The sequence below is a fragment of the Vitis riparia genome, chromosome 11 (genome assembly GCF_004353265.1).
Source record: "Vitis riparia cultivar Riparia Gloire de Montpellier isolate 1030 chromosome 11, EGFV_Vit.rip_1.0, whole genome shotgun sequence".
Classification (NCBI taxonomy): Eukaryota; Viridiplantae; Streptophyta; class Magnoliopsida; order Vitales; family Vitaceae; genus Vitis; species Vitis riparia.
Window position 1 is genome coordinate 1165652 of NC_048441.1, and position 23710 is coordinate 1189361.

At 37.6% G+C, this 23710-nt stretch overlaps 1 long non-coding RNA gene across 1 annotated transcript; it reads left to right on the plus strand.

Moving 5' to 3' along the window:
- The first annotated feature begins 1161 nt into the window (after positions 1-1161).
- On the plus strand, positions 1162-17835 carry LOC117924449. Its single transcript, XR_004652796.1, has 3 exons — positions 1162-1180; positions 16999-17072; positions 17363-17835. It is a non-coding gene; the product is annotated as an uncharacterized LOC117924449 (long non-coding RNA).
- The last annotated feature ends 5875 nt before the right edge of the window (positions 17836-23710 follow it).

Below are 23710 nucleotides of genomic sequence, written 5' to 3' on the forward strand. Positions count from 1 at the left end.
ACATCATTTTCATTGAAAATTTTAAATGAAAAAATATCACATTTCAATAGTTTACAAGAACTTTATGATGCAAAGGAAAATTAAAAAAATAAACAATAAAAAATCCTAGCATTTATAAGTAAAAATAAATTTAAAAGGGAAAAAAACAATTAGAGTAAAATAATTATATAAAACAAATAAAAAAATAAAAAAATAAATAGAGAAATACAAAGAAAGAGTAATGACTAGGAATTAAAATAACAAAAATGCATGGAACATGACGACAAGCCAACAATTGGATTATTAATGAATCAATTTCTTATGATAAAAGTAAACTCATCAATATAAAATGTGACTTTATTAGAAACTATATTATAAAATAAAATAAAAGTAAAATTGAAATTTGTAATTAAATTTCTTATATTTTTACAAAGTTTCTCCCAAATGTATATCTATTGTCGTACTTTTTGACATAGACTTCAAGAAAATGGTTTTTTTTTCTTTTTTTTTGAAAGTTAAAAGGGTATTTTCGTAATTTCACCAAGAAAGAATCGCTTCCAACAAAAAGTCATTCATAGTTCCAAATTTCCAATCCCATGCAGCAAATAAACCCCTTGCCCACTTCGCCCTACCCAGATCTACACCCATTTCCCCCAGATCCACCCCATTTTCCACCACCTTCCCGAGAAAATGTCCCACAGCGACACCATACCTCTCCACCCCTCCTCCCAATCCGACATCGATGAGATCGAGAACCTCATCAACGCCAGCGTCCAATCTGGCCCAGCCACCGTCTTGCCTGCCAGACCGCCAAGCCCTCCGCGGGCCTCGATTCCGGTGTCTTCCACGCCCTTCATCCAATCCAATATTCCACCGCCCACCTACAACAAACCCCCGTGGTTCCGGCTGTGGTTCCGGCGGCGGTGCCGCCGCCGTTGCCAAACACCTCGAATTCGAGTTCTACCCGCCCGAGCATCGGAGCTAGCGGGTTCGGTTCTCAGGCGAACACTTTGACGGAGCCGGTGTGGGACACTGTGAAGAGGGATCTGTCTCGGATTGTGAGTAATTTGAAGCTGGTGGTGTTTCCGAACCCGTATCGTGAAGACCCAGGAAAGGCTTTGAGGGACTGGGATCTTTGGGGCCGTTTTTCTTCATTGTGTTTCTGGGTCTTACTCTGTCGTGGTCGGCTTCGGTGAAGAAGGTGAGAGAACTGGAATTTGAATACGTTAATTTCTTGTTTTTGTGCATTTTAGTATAAAATTCAATGGGGTTTCTTTGATTTGTGGTATAAATGCCTGTTTACAGGAATTCTATAGAAAATTCTGTGGCTTGTCAAACTAAATGCTTCTTCTTTTTATCCTAGAAATGTCTATTGATGATTGGTGAATGCATAATTAAGCTTGTAACGCATGGGATTAAGGTAGCTCAGTAGGGTTTATTATGCGGCTAGAAGTTCAATTGCAGATTGTTTGATCTATTGATATCAACATTACCTGTAGTATAAGATCAAAATTTTGAGGAAGTGGAACTCAATGACAAAGATTATGTTGCGTGAAAATTTTGGTAAAGGCCAACATGAGTAAGGTGAAATGGCACAAGTGCTCTAGGCTGATAGAAAATTTACCTTTCGATACTAGGTAAGCCATATTATTTTGACATTATGATCATTGAAAAAAGAAGCTTGGATGAAGGGGGGAAACTAGAAGCTGGAGAGGGATTCACTTAGATTGGTTGACTCTGGTATTCAATAAGAAAATGCCATAGGCGTCAGGGAAATGCTTTAGCATTCATATGCAACCTTGTAAGTAATATGTTAGACAACTAAGTGAGCCTATGTTGCAAGTATTTCAGAAAACTGTACCTAAGTTCTTGTTGCTTGCTGTATTCACAGATTTGACGAGGACAAGCCATCAAACAACATCTGTTGTATTATAAAAAAAAAAGTAACAATGAGATCCATAAAATTAGGAATTTAGAACTTATGAAGCAGATCTACATCAAGGATTGCCTCTCTGAAAGGCAAAACAAGGCCTAAAAATTAGGTACTCATCAGCCAAGCTTTGAAATAGAGTGGACCCTTCATGTTTCATCAGTATTGAAATCATATGAGAAATCCTAACCAGAATTATTTGTTCTGCTACAATGCTAGACAGGATTCCCATCCTGCATATCATGGTCCTTTCATTAGGAAACTCAGCCTATTTGATTGTCAATCTGGGAGGAGCAGAATCCAAGAATTCCTTATGATTTCTATGGATGGTTGGCATCCACCTTGTCAGTGTGGCATCACTTGATGGTTAATATATAGTACTTCTTTTCTTTTCTTAGGTTGAACTAGTTTTTCTTTTCTTTTCTTTTTTCTTGGTGCTCTATTTTGGCACTCAATTGATATCTTTTCTGCATTCTTTCCCTCGATTTAATAAAAAGTTGTTCAGAAAAATGTTGCCCAAAAGGGATAAATATCATAATTTATTCTATAACCAGTTTCTTTGACCTTGGCTGGCCTGGGAAAATTGGATTTAGGCATAATATCTTTGTTCATCTGGGTCTGGGCCAGTGCTGAGATTGAATCCAGTTTTGTGTTTTGTGTGAATGTATTGTCTAACCTGGAGCTGCAAACTGGGGGCTGGGGGGGGAGGGGGGAATGGCTGAAAGGGCTAGGGTACAAGGATAAACTCTGATCCTCAAATTGAGGACATGGCATGCAACTGGTTACTTGGAACTGGGTATGGATTAAGACTTTTATTTCAAAATTGGCATCTTTGATTACATGTTTTTGTTCTTGTTCAAAGACATTATAGTTTTTCCATTAACTGAGTAGTCTTGAAAAGTGTTATAGGGAACTTCAGTGTTTTCTCTTGAAATATTTATGTGTACATCTCAAAATGTTTTACATACCCATGTTGGATGCAATGCCATGTCAACAAGATGTTTTTTTTTTCTTTTTTTTGATAAGTAAGCGCAGAATATATTATTAGGAAGCTAAATAGCCGCAAAGCATACAGGGGGTATACGAGGCGACTAAGGCCTCCCAACCAAAAAAAAGAACAAAACACCCCAACCCCTAAGTGGAGGCTAACCACTCCAAAAGGGAGATTGGCTCCACACCAATGTACAATTTAGCCCAACCCCAAACATTACACACAAACGAAGTTTTTAACTTCTGAACTGCTAACACCCCTCCCCCCTAAAAGCTAGTCTATTCCTCTCCTTCCAAATTGTCCAAAAAATGTACAGCGGGATGGACTTCACAATTTTTTCCTTTTTTTTTCCCACAAAAGAGTCTTTTCAGCTAAATAAAACCTCCTTTACAGATTTTGGAAAGGCTCACTGAACGCCAAACAACCCAAGAATGATTTCCCACAATACTCTGACAACTGTACAATGTATTAAAATATGATTTGTCGTTTCCTCTTCACAACCACACAAGAAATAGCAATTAGGGAATTGTCACCCTCTTCTCTAAAGCCTATCAAGAGTGAGAACCTTCCCCCAAGCGGCTTCCCATGCAAAAAAAGCAATTTTGGTTGGAACTCTATCCACCCATATATTGCTATTCAGGAACTCGGCGACAATGGGGCTTGCAAACACACTGTACGCTATCTTGACTCTAAACAGCCCGTCTCTTCCTTTCTTCCAAATCACCGAATCTTCCTCCAACATAACTCTATGCTCCCTCAACACATCCAACAAGTTGCCCACCATATCCAACTCCCAGTCATTAAAGGCCCTTAAAAACCTTAAATTCCACCCACCTTGGCCAAAATTCTGGTCCCACATTTCCTCCACCGTGGCATTCCTTTGGGCAGCCATGGCAAAGAGATTCGGGAAACTTTGGGACAACACATTATTCCCGCACCAAGGATCTGTCCAAAATCTGATTTTATTGCCTTTTCCCACCTTGAACACCATATTTTCCCAACACCAATCAGATTCCTTCAAAATCTCCTTCCAAACCCCTACTCCAAACATCCCATTTGCCTTCCTTGTCCTCCATCCAAAGTCCTCTTGCCCATACTTTGCCTCATGCACCTTCTTCCAAAGATCCTCCTTAGCACGAGCAAACCTCCAAATTCATTTGCCTAGCAAGGCTTTGTTCAAACAAGCAAGCTTCCTTAATCCCAGCCCTCCCTTTTCTTTATCCGCACACTCCACCTCCCACTTGACTAAGTGGGCTTTTTTTTCCCCATTGGCTCCTCCCCACAAAAAGTCTCTTTGTAACTTTTCAAGCCACCTTGCCACTGATTTAGGCATACGGAACAAAGACATTTGATACAAGGGCATGCTAGCCAACGTGCTCTTTATAAGAGTGATTCTCCCACCTTTGGAAATATATTGGCGTTTCCAAAGGGCAAGTCTCCTCCTCACCTTCTCCTCCACCCCATCCCACACGGAAGTGGCCTTATTAGGCGCCCCTAAAGGCAGCCCCAAGTAGACGGCAGGCAGCTGTCCCACCCTACACCCTATCTCAACAGCCATTTCGTTCACCTCTTCCACCTTCCTTACCGAAATAACCTCACTTTTGTCCAAATTGATCTTCAACCCTAAAGCCGCTTTAAACCAAAAAAGTATCCAGCTCAAATGCATTAAGTACTCTTTCTTTGCCTCACAAAAAATTACTGTATCATCCGCAAAAAGTAAATGAGATATATTGACAGCCTGCCCTCTACCTCGTCAAGTGCTACACCCAGAGATAAAACCCCCTTTAACAGCCCTCGTGATAAGCACGCTTAGCACTTCCATTCCCATGACGAACAAGTAGGGGGATAGAGGGTCCCCTTGACGCAACCCCTTAGAACTCGAGAAGAATCTAGCTGGCACACCATTCACCAACACTGAGAATTTGGCAGTAGATATGCAACTCCACATCCATCCCAGCCACTTTGGCCCAAATCTCATTTTTTGCATAACCTTCAACAAAAATTGCCAATTGATGCTGTCGTACGTCTTCTCTATGTCCAATTTACAAATTAGGTATTTCTCTCCCCTTTTTTGCCATGAATCTATTACCTCATTTGCGATTAAGGAGGCGTCAAGAATCTGTCTCCCCTTAATAAATGCATTCTGATCGGGTGACACCACTTTTCCTATCACTTTTTTAAGTCTGTTGGCCAGCACCTTAGACAACAATTTGTACAATCCCCCCAGCAAGCTGATGGGTCTATAGTCACCCAGGTCCTCCGCCCCTTCTTTCTTTGGTAACAAAACCAGAAACGTATTATTTAGGCTCTTAATGAAGGAGTTTTGCTCATGGAACTCCTTGAACATATCCAAAACATCCTCCTTAACAGTCTCCCAACAGCTTTGCCAAAAAGCCACTGTGAACCCGTCCAGACCCGGGGCTTTGTCCCCATTCATCATCCCCATTAAGGCTGCATGAATCTCAAGCTCAGAAAACAGGAACTCTAGGACTTCCGCTTTTGATTGACTGATCTGCTTCAGCAGCAGACCCCCTATATCTGCCTTCCAACCCGAACTATCAGAGAGCAACTGCTGATAGGAGTTCACAATCCCTTCCCTTACTTCTTGTTCCTCTGAAAGTCTCACCCCATTTATCTTTATTTTATCCAGGAAATTAACTCTTCTATGGGCATTAGCCATACGGTGGAAATACCCCGTGTTTCTATCCCCTTCCTTTAGCCATATTTCCCTTGATAACTGCCTCCAGTGGGTTTCTTCCAGCGACACCCACTTAGCATAACCCTCCTTGGCTTCCTTTTTACGGCTTAATTCCTCCTCTATTAAGCTTCTCTCCCCTTCCACTAAATCCCAGAGCTCCACTTGTTGGAGAGCTTCAGCTTTATTTCTCTCCAAACTTCCGAACACCTCCCTGTTCCAAATTTTTAGATTTTGTTTCAACTCCTTCAACTTAATAGCCAATCTGTAGCTAGGATTGCCTCTAACCACAATCCCTTGCCACCAACCCCCAATTAAGTCTTTAAACCCCTCAACTTTGAGCCACATATTTTCAAATCTGAATGGTGAAGGTCCTCTTCTTAGCCCACCCCCCTCAAGAAGAACAGGGAAGTGATCCGAGGTAGGGCGAAGTAATCTTCTTTGAGAGACCCTACTGTACTGGTCAAACCAACTGGGAGTTGCAAGGAATCTATCCAACCTGGCCCATGACTGATTATTGAGCCCCCCACTCCAGGTAAAAGATCCTCCTTGCAATGGGAGATCAATTAGCCCTAAATCATCTATGATCTGGGCAAATCTCCTCATAGCTGAGGTGATTCTCCCATTTCTACTCCTTTCAAATTGGTAAAGGATCATATTAAAATCGCCCCCTAAGCACCAAGGTTCCTCCCACAATCCTCTGATTGCCCTAATCTCCTCCCACAAACACTCCCTTTCTTCTTTAGAGAAAGGGTCATAGACCCCCGTAAACACCCAGACCACACCATCTCCCACATTCCTGAATCTGCAGGAGATGGAGAATTGGCCCTCTTCCCATTCCAAAATCCCCAGCGACCTTTTATCCCAGCATATCAAAACACCCCCTGCCGATACCATAGCATTCAAGGCCCTCCAGTCTAGAAATCTCCTCGGGCCTAAACTTCTCACCACCCCTTTAGACATTACTTGCATCTTTGTCTCTTGAATGCAAAACAAATCCACCTTTTGTTTTCTTACAACGGACTTAATTAATTTCCTTTTGGAACTGTCATTCACTCCCTTCACATTCCAACTCAAGATTTTTATGTTCATTAGGCAACTGCAATCTGGTTCCCTCTGCCCTGAATAGGGCCTTTTTTCTTAACATCCCCCTCATAATTAATTGAACACTCCAGCCTCTTAAGCTTCCTTTCAAATCTTGAATTCTCCAGAAGGCCTTTACTGTGTATCTTCTCCCTCCTTTTCCTAATTTTGCCCAAGAAACTCAAAATTTCCTTCTCCAAACCTTCGATTGAGAAGCCCAAAAAATGACAGAACTTAACCAGGCTGCTTTCCTCCCAATTAAGCTGCTTTTCCTTCCTTCCTTCTTGGGATTCAGTCTAGCCTATAGTCCATCCCGAACTCCTTTCCAAAGGGTCGACGTTGTTGACCTCTACCAAGTCCCAACAACCATCCCCTTTCTCAGCGTGCTCATCTGCTATTGGTCTTCGTAACCCACTTCCTTCTTGAATGCCCTCCCTTAGCGCCCCAGAATTGTTATAATACTCCCTCTCCGGAGTCCGACCAAAATAAAAGAAATTAGAAGAGGAAGACCATGGTGCCCTTATACCCCCCGAATTTATAACTAACCCATACCTCGTGGCTTCTTCCTCTAGCACACTATCTGCCATTATGCGGTGTAATTTCGGCTGTTGCCTCCTCCTAACTTCTTTCTCACAGAATCTGGCGAACACCAACTCCAAGTTGCATCCCTTGCTATAGGTAGAGATATCTGGGGGACAGGCTTTTAATAGGAGCCCACTTTCATAAGGCTGGGCCTAAGACGGGCCAGGCCTTTCCCTATAAGAAATGGCCGGCCCAGAAGCTGCGGCCCACCCCATGCCCATGGGACGCGACGGCCCAATCTCGGCTCCCTTTGAGGCTTCACCCACTGAGGGGAATGACAGCCCAGCAGCCCATTTCGAAACCAGGCCTGACGACGACGACCCAGCATCCGAGAAAGGCCAGGTCAGCGGACCCACTTGAGCTTGGGGTCCCGTCAGGTCGAAGCCCACTCCCTGCGCCTATCGTCCAATCCCATCCACTGACTGGCACTGCTCCTTGACCCCCGCACACGCCATCTCTTCCACTCGCGACCCGGCTTGTGCATCCGTATCACCCCTGGCCTCCCCGCTTGGTCAGCTCCACAGACCACGCTTCATCCCCGATTCCTGCCTTAGCAACGGCAATACCTCCCACCATAGAGTTAGAAAATAGGTCGCCTTCTCAACCCCTATCTCCAGCGAACAAGGAAGATCCTCGCCATTCGATTTTACTAATATCCTAGCCCACTATAGATCCTCCATGCTCTCCGTCTGTGGGTCGATGGCTAGGAAACCACCGCACACATCCCTCACTCTCCTCAGTACTGACGGGACCCATAGCGAGATTGGGAGACCCAAGATCCTCACCCAGACTTCATTTCTTGCCTCACCTTCTTCCAAACACCCCGACCTTAGGCTCCATCGTTCCAAGCCCAACTGAACTCCTCCCACCGCCCTTTTTCCAGAGATGAGGACTCGCCTGGCTTCTTCCACGAACTCAAACTCCAATAATGCCCGTCCTTTTCCCAAACTTGCCAAACCCAGCTTGCCTTTCAACCCCCAAGATTTTGCCATTACCCATCCCAACCTTTCCAAATCCTCCCCTTCTGCACCGCTAGGGTTCCAGCTTCCAATCAAACAATGCTCCAATCTACTTAAATTTCTGGTTATTTCCTCCCCTTTCACCTCCACTCTAAGAGTATTAGAACCCTTATTCCACGATCCCTTCACCATATCAGCAAGTGATTTACCCGATGCCCTCTCTTCCTGTTTTTGCTCCTTTTTATCGAGACTATCATCCAGCTTGCGAAGGGCCTCCACCATCGGCAGCCAACCCACCTTTTCCCCTATGCCTTTCGGGATACATATGTTGTATCTCTTCTTCTCCGAATCGACTACCCCTAGTCGAAGAAAACTACCCGCCCTGTTAGCGTCGCGTACCAAGGAGAAGCTTCTCCCCTTCTCCTTCCAACCCTTTTCCCATTTTCCTTCCTTTACGTCCTCGAGGCACTGATACAGACATTCTAGGAAGAACCCTACACTGGCCGACCCCAGATGAACCCATGATGACACCCCTCTCTTGCTTTCCATTATGATTACTTGGGGTTTCCCTCTCCTCTCCACCATTTCGACCTCAAAGACCTTCGACTCCACCCCAAAGCTACTTGTCTTCCGTTTTCTCCGGTTCTCTGCTCGGCTGACACTCTCGCCACTGACGCTCTCCCCCTCTCTCTCATCTTTTCTGGAAGGTAACTAGTTTTTTGCCATGTCAACAAGATATTAAGGGCTGTAAGTATGAGCCATGTTTCTGTTCTTCGTGTCTAGTGTTTTAGAAGGCTTAGGCTTGCACCTTAAGGCTTGCCTCAAGGTGACAAGTTAAGAAAGAGCCTTGATACTTAAGCATCTATGCAAGGTACTCGAGGCTTAAGCGTCACCCTCTTATGGCATACAACCTTGAGGCTTAAGCCTTGAGCCGTTAAGGCTTAAGTCTCATATTTACACAGCATTTTTGCACATTGTGCCATTCTTTAAGTTTTGGAATTGAGCGTAACTGGGCTTGGGTGATATATTCGAGCATCATATGTAGTGGATTTTAATTTTATTGGGCTTCTAGGCTTCTAGGCTTCTAGGCTTCTATTTTATGGCTTTTGGGTTTGGGATTAGGTTTTAGCCCAATTTATTCTTTCAGCAGCTGTCTCCAACCTTTCAGCAGCTGAAATAAGAAACAATAGATGAGATTTATTGCAACCCGTTGAAGAAAAGTGAGTTTGTGCTGAGGTTGGGTCTACCATGAAAGAGATGCTACTGCAAGTTGCAGATTTGCTGCCTTGCTACCTGTTGGAGTGTTGCTTCCTTGTAGAATTGTTACTGCCATGGAAGAGCTATTATTATCGGCCGACCTTCTTCAACCTGGTACTAGGTTACTGACCTAGAAAATTCTTTCCTCTTTTTTTTTTTAATCCTTATATTTATCCTTTTTTTTTTACCTAAATACCAAATTCATGTCCTAGGTCCTAACTTCTAATCTACAAGACTGCATATCTTCTCTTTTTTTATTTCTAATTTTTTATTTTTTTAAGTTCTTTTCTTTTTTTAAAATAAAAGTAACATCTTTTATTTTATTAATTCATTTCAAATTTTTATTTTCGTTTTTTGCTCTTTTCATTTTTATAATTTTATTTTTACATTTTTTTTTTAATTTTTGTGTTTTAAGAACCTTATTAACAGTTTCTAAATTGTAAGCATATTTGAACTCTTTCGTATCTTTTTTTTTAAAAAAAAAAAAACCCTAACAAATAATTTTTTTAATTATAATATATTATTAATTTACTTGTATTTAAATATTTGCATCTAGTGCTAATTGATGATTTATTTATTACTATTGAATTGATATAGAAAAATAAGGAAAAGTTCGAAAGAAGGTCAAAGAACTTTCATTAATCATGAGACTAGAAAGGATCCAACATGGGAATATAGTGTTGAGGTAGGAAGGTCTCGAAAGTGGAAAACCATATGTTTATATTCAGTGTAATTTTTGCAATGAAGTTATTAAGGAAGAGATTAAGAGGATGAAAGATCATCTTAGGGGCACTCATAGAAATGTTGCTCCATGTTTGAAAGTACCGAAAAATGTTAAAAATGAAATGAAGGATTATATTGACAAGTCATATGACCCATGAAAGATATGATGATATGGTTGATTCTAGGATTTATTATGGTGGTCAAGCAACCTTGAAGATGTGAGTTCTTGGAAGATGTTTGTTCTTGTCCAGGTGTAATGAGAGGCTCAAGTAGTGAGTGGTATCTCCTTATGGGGAATTGAAGGACCCAAGGACAAATTTTTTACTTGATGATAGTAAAATTAAGAATTATGACAAGCAAGCCACTATGAATCCTACGAGTGTAAAAGAGGCTCGAAATCAAGTTTATTTAGATATTAGGAAGGTTTTATTTTTTTCATGGTCTTGCTTTTAATGTGGCAAATAGTTTGTCATTTGTGAATATGTGTCAATCCATTGGTTCTTATGGTCATGGTTTTAAACCTCCTCCCATGCATGAGTTTAGTACATGGATATTCAAGGGGAACGTGAAGATTACTGAAATTATTGTTTACGAGGTGAAGAAGACAAGATGGCCAGAAAGATATGTGAGTCAGAAGTTTGATTAACTTTCTTGTTAATAACCCACATGGCAACATTTTCTTAAAGGTTATTCTTGCGTCTGATGTAGTCAAAGATGTCAACTTATTGTTTAAATATCTTGATGACATTGTTGATGAAGTGGGAGAGGAACATGTTGTTCGATTAGTAACAATTAATGTTTTGGCTTATAAGATGGTAGGACAAAAGTTAATGGAGAGGAGGCAACATATCTATTGGAGCTTGTGTATAGCCCATTGTCTTAATGTAATGCTGGAAAAGATTGGAGAGCTATCTCAAAACAGAAATGCTTTGTTAAAAGCAAGAAAGATAAGTACAAATGGGGTGAGAGAGAGGTATGGAGTGGGGGTTTGGAAGGCAATTAGAAATGGTTGGGAGGATTTCAAAGTTAGAGCTTGCTTCAGGGTTGGTTTTGGGAACATGGTGAAGTTCTACAAGGATAGATGGTGTAGGGATTTGTCATTAAGGGATGCTTTCCCGAATCTTTTCTCTATAGCCTCCTTCAAAGACACTCGGGTGGTTGATGCTTGGGAGGGTGGTAGCTATAATCCTAGGTTTATTAGATAGTTAAATGATTGGGAGTTGAAGGAGTTAGACAACTTCTTTGAGAGGCTACATGATCTTTCCCTTTCTATGGACTCTGAGGACTTAGTGGAGTGGGTAAATACAAAGAGTGGTATTTTTTCTATTAAGTCCTACTCCTCCTTGGCTAGCAGGGGAGCGGATCCTTTCCCCCATGGTATAGTTTGGAACTCCTGGACTCCTGTTAGAGTTAGCTTTTTTGCTTGGCAGGCAACTTGGGCCAAGATTTTGACTTTGGATCAACTTAGAAAGATTGAAAGATGCTTAATCAATGCTACATGTGCAAGGAAGAAGAAGAAACGAGTGATCATATTCTTCTTCATTGTTTGAAAGCTTGTATTTTGTGGCACCTGCTATAGTGGGTGATGCACTCTTCGGTGAGAGATTTACTCTTAAGTTGGAGAGGCTTTTTTGTTGGTAAAAAAGGAAAAAGGCTTGGAAGGTTACTACTTTATGCCTTTTTTAAACCATTTGGAGGGAGAGAAATAGGAGAGCCTTTGAGAATTGTGAATGTTTAAATCATTCTTTTAAAAGGTTTTTAATTTTTATTTTATTTATTTATTTATTTGTTTGTTTGTATCTATTTTGGGATTGAGTAAGATTGTATATTGGGGATGGCTTCATGTCAATGCTTTATTTTTTGGATTGGTTAGGAACTTTGTAGGGTGCGGTTTCTTGTTTTTGTGTATTCACGCCTTCTTGCTTTTTGGTTGCTTGTATACACCATGTATACTCTTCTCTTTTTAATACAATTGCTTTTACCCATCAAAAGAAAAAAAAAAAAAAAAGTGCATGGGCCAATAAGTCTAAAGGGAAAGTAAAAAAATCATTTTGAAGGACGCCTTTTGGGGCCAATGTGGCTTATTATTATTATTATTATTATTATTATTATTATTATTATTATTATTGTTATTATTATTATTATTATTAATCATGAGGTGGTCTAGTTATTATTGTTAGTCTTAAGAGCATAAGACAAAACTTCTGCATCGCTTGTTGGTCCAGCATTGTAACAATATAGAAACTTCTGTTTGTGCTCATGTCTTCTTCACCTCCTTAATAATAGTTTCAGCAGTCTTCACTTTCTCCTTCAATATCCATGTGCTAAGTTCATGCATGGAAGGAGGTTTCAAACCATGTCCATAAGAACCAATGGATTGATATATATTCACAAATAAACTATTTCCCACATTAAAAGCAAGACCATTTTCATAGAAAAACCTCCCGATAACTAAACAAACTTGATTTCGTGCCTCCTTTGCACTTATAGGATTCATAGCAGTGCTTGTCATAATTCTCAGTTTTACCATCATCAACATTGGTAAGAAATCAGTCCATGGGTCCTCGAATTCCCTTTAAAGGGATATCACTCACTATTTGAGCCTACTCTTACACCCAAACAAGAACTAACATCTTTCAAGGTTTCATGACCAACATAATAAGCCCCGAAATCAACCATATCATCATATCTTTCTTAGGCCATTTGCATTGTCAATTCTCCATTTTTTTATATGATCCTTCATTTCATTTTAAACATCTTTTGGTGATGAACGAAGAAGGGGTTCAAATTTCCCACTTGTTTGTTGATGACACCTTGGTGTTTTGCCAAGCTTCTCAAGATCAGCTGACTTACCTAAGTTGGTTACTCATGTGGTTTGAAGCCATATCAGGGTTGAGAATTAACTTGGAGAAGAGTGAACTCATTCCAGTAGGGAGGGTAGAGAATATTGATGACCTTGCCTTGGACTTCGGTTGTAGAGTGGGTAGTCTCCCGTCCACTTATCTGGGTCTTCCTTTGGGTACTCCGTTTAAGTCAGTATCAATGTGGGATGGAGTTGAAGAGCACTTCCGTAAAAGATTAGCTATGTGGAAGAGACAATACTTATCCAAGGGAGGGAGAGCAACTCTAATCCGAAGTACTTTGTCGAATCTGCCTATTTACTTTATGTCCTTGTTGAGATTACCAAGTTCGGTTAGACGAAGACTAGAGCAAATTCAAAGGGACTTCTTATGGGGTGGTGGCAACCTGGAGCGAAAACCACATTTAGTAAGATGGGAGAGGTGGTATGCTTAAGTAAAAAGAAAGGGGGATTGAGGGTCAAATGTCTTTCAATTCTCAATAAGGCTCTCCCTTCCAAATAGAATTGGCGATACGCAAATGAGAGAGAGGTTTTGTGGAATCAAGTGATTAGAGGAAAATATGGGGAAAATAGAGGGGGTTGGTGCTCTCGGGAAGTGAAAGAGACACATGGTGTGGGGCTTTGGAAAGGAATAAGGATGGACTAGGAGTTGGTGGGCTCACGGATTTCTTTTAGTGTTGGCAATGGAAGGAGGGTGAGATTTTGGAGGGATAAATGGTGTGGGGATTCCCCTCTGTGTGAGTCTTTTCCTTCCCTCTTTGCTTTGTCTGCTGAAAAAGAAGTTTGGGTGGCGGATGTTCGGGATCCCTTGGTTGAGGGGAGTTGGGGGGGTTGGAACCCCTGCTTTTCAAGAGCCCTAAATGATTGGGAGGTGGAGGAGGCAGAAATTTTTTGGAGCGTCTTCACGGGGGGAGAGTGCTTGAGGATGTAGAGGATATGGTGGTCTAGAGCGAATCAAAGAGCGGAAAATACTCGGCCAAGTCTCTATACCATGCTCTAGAAGCGGACTACCCTGTTTTGTTTCCATCTAGTTGTATTTGGAATGTGTGGGTACAACCCAAAATTAGTTTCTTTGCGTGGGAGGCTGCATGGGGTAAGGCTTTAACCCTAGATCTTGTTCAGAAAAGAGGATGGTCCTTGGCAAATAGATGTTTTATGTGTCTTGAGAATGAGGAGACCATAGACCATTTGCGTCTTCATTGTTCAAAAACAAGGAGGACCTTATGGGAGTTACTTTTTACCTTGGTTGGGGTGTCTTGGGTGATGCCCTCTTCGGTTAGAGAGACACTTCTCAGCTAGCATGGTACATTTGTGGGCAAAAAGCACAGGAAGGTGTGGAAAGCTGCTCCTCTTCATATTTTTTGGACGGCTTGGAAGGCGAGGAATAGATTGACTTTCAAGGATGATGAGTTGTCAATCTAGACATTGAAATATTCCCTTATCCTCTCTCTATGGTCTGAGGCTAAGCTGTTTATAGTAGAATGCCCTCAATCTTTGCTTAATTTTATTAATTGGTTGGGATCCTTTTAAGGCTGTTTTTTGGACCAGTTGGTCTTTGGGTCTCTTTCTTTTTCTTTGGCCTTTTTGGTGGTGGGTGTATAGGTTTGTATACCGTGCATAGGTTTGTATACCTTGAGTCGCTTTTCTGGCGTCTCTTTATAAATGAATTTTACTTTACTTATCAAAAAAAAATCTTCTGGTACTTTCACACAAGGAGCAACATTCCTATGAGTGTTCCTAAAATGATCTTTCATCCTCTTAACCCCTTCCTTATTAACTTTATTGCAAAAATCACTAAATATAAACATATGGTTTTCCATTCCAGGGACCTTTTACCTCAATACCATATTTCCATGTCAGATCCTTTCTATTGTCATGACTAGTAGAAGTTCCTTGACCTTCTTTCAAACTTTCCCCCATTTTTCTATAACAGTTCAATAGTGATAAAGTAATTATCAATTAGCACTAAATGCAAATAATTAAGTAGAAGTAAATTAACTGTTTATTATGATTAGAAAAAATTGTTTGTTAGGGTTTGGAAAACAAAAAACAGGTGCAAAAGAATTCCAATACGCTGGCAATTTAAAAATTGTTAATAAGGTTCTAAAACAGAAAATTTTAAAATAAAAAGAGATAAAAATAAAAATATGAAATGAATTAATAGTATAAAAAGGTGTTACTTTTATTTAAAAAGAAAAATATCTTTATAAAATTAAGAATGAGAAGAAAAAAATATATCTAGTCTTGTAGATCAAGCGTTTAGACTTAGGACAGGAATTCTGTATTCAGGAAAGAAAAAAACTGATAGATCTAACGAAAAAAATAAAAAAAAGGAAGAAGAAAAAGAATTCTTTCTAGGTTAGTAACTTGTTAGTACCAAGTTCAAGAAGATCTACCAATACTAATAGCTCTTCCATGGCAGCAATAACTCTACAAGGCATCAAATCTGCAACATACAACAGTACCTCTTCCATGGTAGGCTCAACCCCAGCACAAACTCTCACTTTTCTTCAGCAGGCAGCAACAAATCTCATCTCTTGTTTTTTATTTCAGTTGTTGGAAAGTTGGAGAATGTTGGTCCCCATAAAAGGATAACTTGGGCTGAGACCCAAACACTCACCCAAAAGCCATAAAATAGAAGTCAAGTAAAGTTAAAACTCACTACATAAAATGCTCAAATATATAACCCAAGCCTACTTAAGCTGAAACCCAAAACTTAAAGAAAGGCCTAATATGAAAATATGAAGCTTAAGCCTCAACAGTCTAATGGCTGTGTGCCTCAGGAGGGTGAAGCTTAAGCCTTGAGTACCCAACACAGAGGCTTAAGCCTTGAGGCTTTTGCTTAACACCTCATCTCGAGGCATAAGCCTCGAGAGCCTTTTAAAACACTGAACCCATCAACTATTGAGTCCATAACCCACATGATTAGGCATTTTTAAACTTTATACAGCATCAGCTAGATTGCATGTTTATTGGTATCTTGGAGATTATAAACATGCTTATTTTGTTTTTAAAATCTTGTCTAGCATTCTCTAGTTTCTAGCTCAGTTCCCTCTATTTATACATGGAGACCCACCTGATCTTTGCAAATGAAACTTCACTATCTTTTGAAGCTTGTCATATGGCCATCACCAAGATAAAGATGATGTTTGGAAGGTTTCTTCCTTTTTATTGATATAGAGCATTAATATAGGAGGAATACTTGGAGTCTTTAATCAGCTTAAAGTACTAGGTTGCAAATGCCCACTGGGTACTTGTTTCTGTATTAGTGTATTATAATTTGATTGAATAAGAATTTGTATATTATTTTTTTACAGGCTTTGGTGAGATACATATTTGGTGTAATTTATTACATTAGCTGAACTCAAACTAATCAAAGTTCCTGTTTTAGGGTTATTTGTTGTTTGTTTTTCTGTATTCATCTTCTCTAAATTTCTTTCATTTTCTTAAGAATATAAAGGCCACAGTTGCACCATCACATTATCGATACCATTTAACAAACTTGATCTACCGCTTCTTAAATACCAAATATAGCCTTTCCTTACATTGTAATTAAAGGACCAACTATTAGCTAATTTGTTGATTGAGAACCTGTCTTTTGATTCACTCTGATTGCTGATTAATGCTTAATCAGAGGCACAGAGTGTGCATGCTTCTGTTTAACATCTGTCTGTCTGCCTTCATATTTTTCGTACATGTTGAAGATGCAACACTGAATGCAGTATTCCTGTAAGAGAGAAAACTACACAAGGCATTCTTATTTATTCTTGTATGATAGGCCTAGTTCATCATTTTTTTCATCCTTGAGAACTCTCTTTGACAAGGTCTACTCATCCCTCGTGCCTCATTTTCTTACTAATAATTTTCAATTTTATGTAAATAACTGTGTAATTGAAGTCCTTTACTAACGACTGCTTGTATTTGTAACTGTTCTTCCAGTCTGAAGTTTTGCTGTTGCATTTGCGCTACTTGCAGCTGGTGCCATAATTCTGACTTTAAATGTACTACTATTGGTAAGAATCTCTCTCTCTCTCTCTCTCTCACACACACACACACACACACACACACAAATACAAATTCTTGTTCTATTTATGTTTTTTGGTTTACATATCAGTTTTTACCCTGATGGAAATAAATTTTCTTTTTTTTTTGTGAACTTTTTCAACATAGTATTAAAAATGAAATCTTGAAAAGGTCAACATTATTGGATCAAGAATGCTGAAATTTTTTTCGAAAACACTTCTGTACATAAAATACAGTTGGCTTTTGCCTTGACCAAGGTTCCTTGCCTCCATTTTACCAGGGTGGCCACATAATTTTCTTCCAGAGTATTAGTCTTCTGGGCTACTGCCTATTCCCACTGGATGTTGGAGCCCTAATCTGCATGTTAAAGGACAATGTGATAGTGAAGGTAATTGTGGTTTGTGTGACATTGGCTTGGAGCTCATGGGCTGCATATCCATTCATGAGTTCAGCAGTCAACCCTCGGAGAAAAGCTCTTGCACTCTACCCTGTCTTACTCATGTATGTATCTGTTGGGTTTCTCATAATTGCAATTGATTAATGCACCATTGGTGGCCACAATACAATTCCCATAGGACGATGAAATTCACATGCAATAGTAGGCATTTTACATGTGCTATTTTGCTTCTGGTGGATTTTCTTGAACTTCTCTATTTCTGACTTGATATGTCTGGAGACTCAATCTGCCAATATTATATTGTATACTCATTGTATGAAATTTTTACTTGGAAGTGGAACCAGTGTTGTGCTATACTTTGAAGGCCAAGGGGCACTTGTTTTTTGCCAAACAATTTTTTTTTTCTCACTTAATCTTGGTTATCAGAGGCGATAGGGTATTCGGTTTCTCCTGTAATTGTTGTACAATTTGTTATTTTCTTTTGCTAAGCTGTGAAGTCAATGAAATTTTATCCCATCACAGCTAGGCATTGCAATAGGATCCAGACCTACCTTCATAACACAGCCACAAACCGTGCTATAAACAATTATTAGATCACTTATTTTTACTGGGCATACCCTTACCTGTGCACTGTTGGTTCATTTGGGTTGCCTTGGATTACTCTTTTTTGGCTGAAGATATCAAGGGATTCTTTTTGTAATTGTTCTTAGATGGAAAGAATTCATGAGGTTTTCAATGTACTTTATGGGGTCAATGTCTTTTTAGCCATACAACAAGGACAAATGCCGTGTTTGAAACACTGGAATAGAGAATGGAAGTGAAGAGTGATTCCATTTCTCATCACTTTTGTGGTTAAATTGTTTTTCAGAACGAGAATAGGGATCAAAAGTCCATTGGAATAGAAACCAAATCTCACTCTTATTAGAGTTCTGATTTTTCTATTGGATGATATTATGATTCACCTCTATTCCAATCTTATTTTCATTCCCATTCTCGAGTACCAAGCATACCCAAATAACATTGGAAGGCCACTCACTACCTCCAAGACTACCATGGTTCTGATATATATTGTGTCAAACAACCGTCCCATAATGGCATGAAATGGAGATGACATATATCTAATCAACTTAAAGTTTTGATTTCACTCTGGTGCAGCTATATTATTTTCAGGACCTACCTTTCTGAAAAATGACCACATTGCATGTATTCATAAAGGGTTATTTTTATATCCAATCAACTTAAGGTTGGTTTCACTTTTTAATTATTTTTGCTATATAACAATATTTTTATTTCTAACCTTATTTAAAACCAACAAGCAAATAGAGGAACTATCCTCCTGTTTTTCTATCTCCATTGACAAGGGAAAGAAACTCATTCCATGTATTTTCAAAGGAAATCTTTTAGTTACCGTTATGGCCAAAGTTGCTTTTAATTGCATGTCCATGTTTTGGAAATTTGGCCTTGGTCAAATTCATATCTTGATTCATAGGATACCTTGATTAGCATACAAATTTAATTATTTGTTGGAAGCAAAGTTTACTTAGATTAAGGTGGTGTTTTTTTTTTGTTGAATAGAAAAGTCAAATATTTTGTTTTTTCAATTCAATTAAAAGTAATATGTTGATATCAATCAACATGTAAAATAAACTTCTTATCAATAAATTTAATTTAATTATATTGGTTAATATCAATAGGTTACTTTTAACTTAATAAAAAAGTTATTTGACTTTTCGTATTCAATCAAAAAATAAACACCATCTAAGATTCAACAAACATTTACAACATGGACAAGTATTTTCCCTTTAATTTTTTTTGTATTTATGTATGATACATTCACGAGATCCAAATCCATATCCAATCACTTCAACTAAGAGAGCCAATATAAGCAATTCCACCATTGAATGAAGAAACCCTCAAATAACATTAAGTTGTCATTTGTAGCATTATTTTTATCACTTTTTGTGCAATAAATAATTGATCCATAATAAAATAAATGATAGAATATGTAATAAAATCCCAAGCCCTATATGGGTCATCCCATGTGAACATCCTTATACTAGTAGAATCTTTAGATTAATGTCTTTGGCTTCCTTTCCTGTCACCTTTTACAAACTTGGTCTTGCTTAGTCATGCTATCTGACTTGGCCGCTTTCTTATCCTTATGGTTAGTGATAAATACGTTTTGTTTTTATCATCTTTTCTGCTTATCGGCAGCTATTTAACATATCAGTAAATGATAAAAATGATGAAGGTTACCAAAAAGATAGACAAACCCGAGAAATCGTCGCCATGAATGCTATGTGCCGGTCTTAAGTTCAAGCTTCAACAAAAAATTTCCCCATCATCTCTCCAACTTGTATCTATAGTCTCAATCACAATCTCAGGGCTCACAGGCTTGAGTTTGTCTCTTTGTATAGGGAGTACTAGCCACAATGGTATAGCTCCAACACTTTGGCACCGCCCATCGGGAATAACAACAAAAGGTCTATTCGTACTGTTGGGGGAAGGGAGGGCAACAGCAAAAATCATCTAGTGTAGAGGCCAATGAGCCCTCTATATGATTCTTGAAGGAAGTTGCTGTCAAAGATGGCAGAATCATCAGCCACTATCACACTCATTTTCCCGGTCTCCAAACAATCCAGAGGACATTACACAATGGCAAAGGGCAGATTCCACAATGCCTTTGTGCAGACCACAACGGAAGTGGGGTTGGAATCATTCGTATGTGGCAGCAGAACAATCAATGGAATCTTTAGCAGCATGTGGACACAAGATGGATTGATGGGTCTGGTAGAGACGGCCTCGATTTGAAAACTTGGACTGTCTTAGATTTGAACTCTTCTTCATCACAAGTTCGAATTCTTTCTTGGGTTGGAGCACCTGTAATGGAACGTGTCCAAGGATTGTGATGTTTATGTTTTGTAGTGGGGGAGCCAGAAATCTATCACACGAGAAAATTTATTTATTTGTCGAGGAAAATCCAATGAGGAAATTTGTTTGCGAGGAAAAATCCAACGAAAAGGGGAATTTATTGATAGAAGTTCATTTCTCTTTATCATCCCTAATTTTGTTCAAAATTAAGGGTATTTTTCTAATCTTATACCATGTTTAATAATTGTTTTCTCAAATAGTTTTTATTTTTTAGAAAAAAAAAAAGCAAATATGTTTAATAATTAGAAAACAAAAAATGGTTTTTTATTCTTAAAAATAAAAAATTTGGTATTTTTGGTTGACATTTTAGCTATTTTTAATTATTTTTATTTGTTTTTTAATGATTGTTTTAAAAAATAATTATATAAATATAAAAAATGATTAAAAATAAATCACTACCCTATAAAAATTATTTTTAAAACATATTAAAATTTTAGAAAACGGATTAAAAACATTTTAAATTCTCAAACAAACTTTTCTTTATTAAACTTTAAAAAATAATTTTCAAAAACATTCTCTAAATAAAGCCTTAGTATTCCACAAGGGAGGGTACAAAGAGATCTATTTAAAGCTCACGCTTTTTATGTTTGAAGTTATTAATTTTTCTAATTTCTTCAATTAAAAAGGATATGTGAAATTATAAAAATGTCTACATTATCTTCTTTTCCTCTAGACCCACAAAAAAAACCCTAATTCTAATCTCATTTTTGTCCTACTTCAAATTATAAATTTTATATTGTATTGAACATAATTTATAAATAACTACTAGGTTTGATCCACGTGCAAGGTAGCACGTGAACAAGATAGGTAGGGACAGAATGTTGGATGCAGTTACATAAATATCATTCTTACTTGATCATGAATAATGCTACGAGACTGTGTCATGATGGTTTTGCAAATATTCAAAGAAAATAAGAACAAAAATGGTAAAAAAAATTACAACAAAACTTGCATTCCAACTTTTATAATATAAAGAAAATAATTAAAAAAAAATTCTATACTCAAAGAAAAATTGTCCTCCACCAATGCTGCCCCCTATCTATATAATCTTACACGATATCAATGTTGTCATTATTTTGGGCAGCTTAAAAAGCCCATAACCCCACTTCCCAAACCACAATAGAATACAAAATAAATAAATAAATAAAATTAAAATTATATCCAAAAAAATTGCTATCACGAATGTCTATTTAACTTATTCACCTTACCTGCAACATCATAGCTAGCCTCCACTTCCATGCAAGGATCACTTGCCTCTATTATTAAAGAAATAATTGAGATTTCAATTGCTTTGCTTTATGCTGCATGCATCACTAGTATATATATATATATATATATATTATCTAGATTCATAATTTGATAGATTCATTTTACTTTTATAACAAGCATAGAGAATATTAGTCTTATCAAATCAAATCAAGTTAGTTTTAGAAGTTATTATTTGAGAATCTTACATAATTAAAGTTTTCTATGTAATTATTAGGTTAGGTATGATCAATCATGCAAAAAATTTAATCATTTATAAGATTTATTTTTTCATAAATATAATTTTAAAAATAGTGAAAAATTTTATCGCATTAAAGCCTGTTCAAAATACAGATTAAGAAACCAACACTAGTACGAGTTTATTAATCTCATGTTATTAAATATTATATATATACATGGATAGTTCAATGTACTCATCAATGCTTGATTCTAAAATATGGATTATTGAAGGTACAGTAGTATGGTGTCTTCCACTTGCTTGTATCGAAGTTTAAAACCAAAATTTTTTTTACAATTTCAAAATTTTATATTTAGGAACTTAGGAACCCATAATTAAGAATGTAATAATAATTAAAAGAAAAAGAAAAAAAAAAGGGGGGACAAAAAGTTGAGTTTTATGGTGCATAAAAGAACTCATTGACTTCCAAAGAGGAAAGAATTGGAGTTGATTAATTTCAAAAAAACAATTATGTGGTAACTAGACATTAATTGAAGATTATAATGACTTGTGGGGAAAATAAATAATCACCATGGTAGAAACGCATGGAGGTCCAAGGACACAAAATTTTCCTTTTAGGTAAAATCTAAATTCAATTTGAAGCATGAAATCAATGTAATCAAACAAGTATTAAAATGTATATATATATATATACACTCTCTATCTATTTTTTTTTTTTTTTCAAAATAATATCAGCTCTAAACCATGTAGAAATATCATATGGGTCTTCCTATTAATGCTTTTCATAAAAAATAAAAAATAGAAAGAAGGATTAAAAAATTAATATGATCACCATGAGGATAAATTCAACATATATTACATAAAAACTCATATTATTGTAAATATGAGTTTTTCATCAATTTGTTTATGATAAATCTTAACAAAATGGTCTATTTGATATTTTAGATGAAATTAATTTTTTTTAAATTAAAAATTAAATTGAGACATAAGTGAAAATACAAGATTGATTCTTGTAATTTATCCAAAAATTGAAGTCAATTCTCAAATGTGTTGTTGGAGATTTAAATAAATAAATAAAAATTAAAGACTCTAATCTCACATCCCACAAAAAAATGACACCCTACAAGCATTTAGAAAAGGTTAAAAAAGGATGAAATATTTTAGAGATGGCCAGATGCGGCGAAGCAAATTGCTCACAAGTGCTTTCAAAAGCCCTTAGATTGGGCTTGAAAAAGTTGAATCTAACCCTACTTGAAAACAATCCAGAATTCTAAAGACTTTTCTTTGAATTATAAGTGCTTTCATCATCTCCATTGAAGATGAAATCTTTATTTTAATATTCATTGTAAGCCTATGAGTAAGAGGCTACATTGGCCATGCATCACCAATCACTAGTTATTGATTGAGATTGTCTTTATGCTTAACAAGACTAAGCAACAACTAACATGATTTTGACAAGTAGCATAAATTAATATGCTTGTTAGTTCACAATGGAATCAAATTTTAGATTATGAGGTTTAATTATTGAGATGTGTTGGTAGTGAGATGGGTGTAGACAACCCATTTCACACGTACGTGGGATGCTTCATCCCTATTAGGTCTTTAAAAGATGAGGTTGGTGAGGTTTTCACTTGACCATAATGAGCCCATATGTAATAATACTTCATGTTTTTTTTTTGTCTTTTTAATCTTTTGATCCATTCATCTTATCCTTCCATGAATTTTGATATCTCTCAATTTTTAAAAATTAGTTCAAATTTATTTAAGACACTTCGAGATAATTTTTCATTTTTGCATTTAGTAGTAAATAAAGTAGAAGTAAATAATATTGTTGTGTAATTCAATTTTGTCTGCGA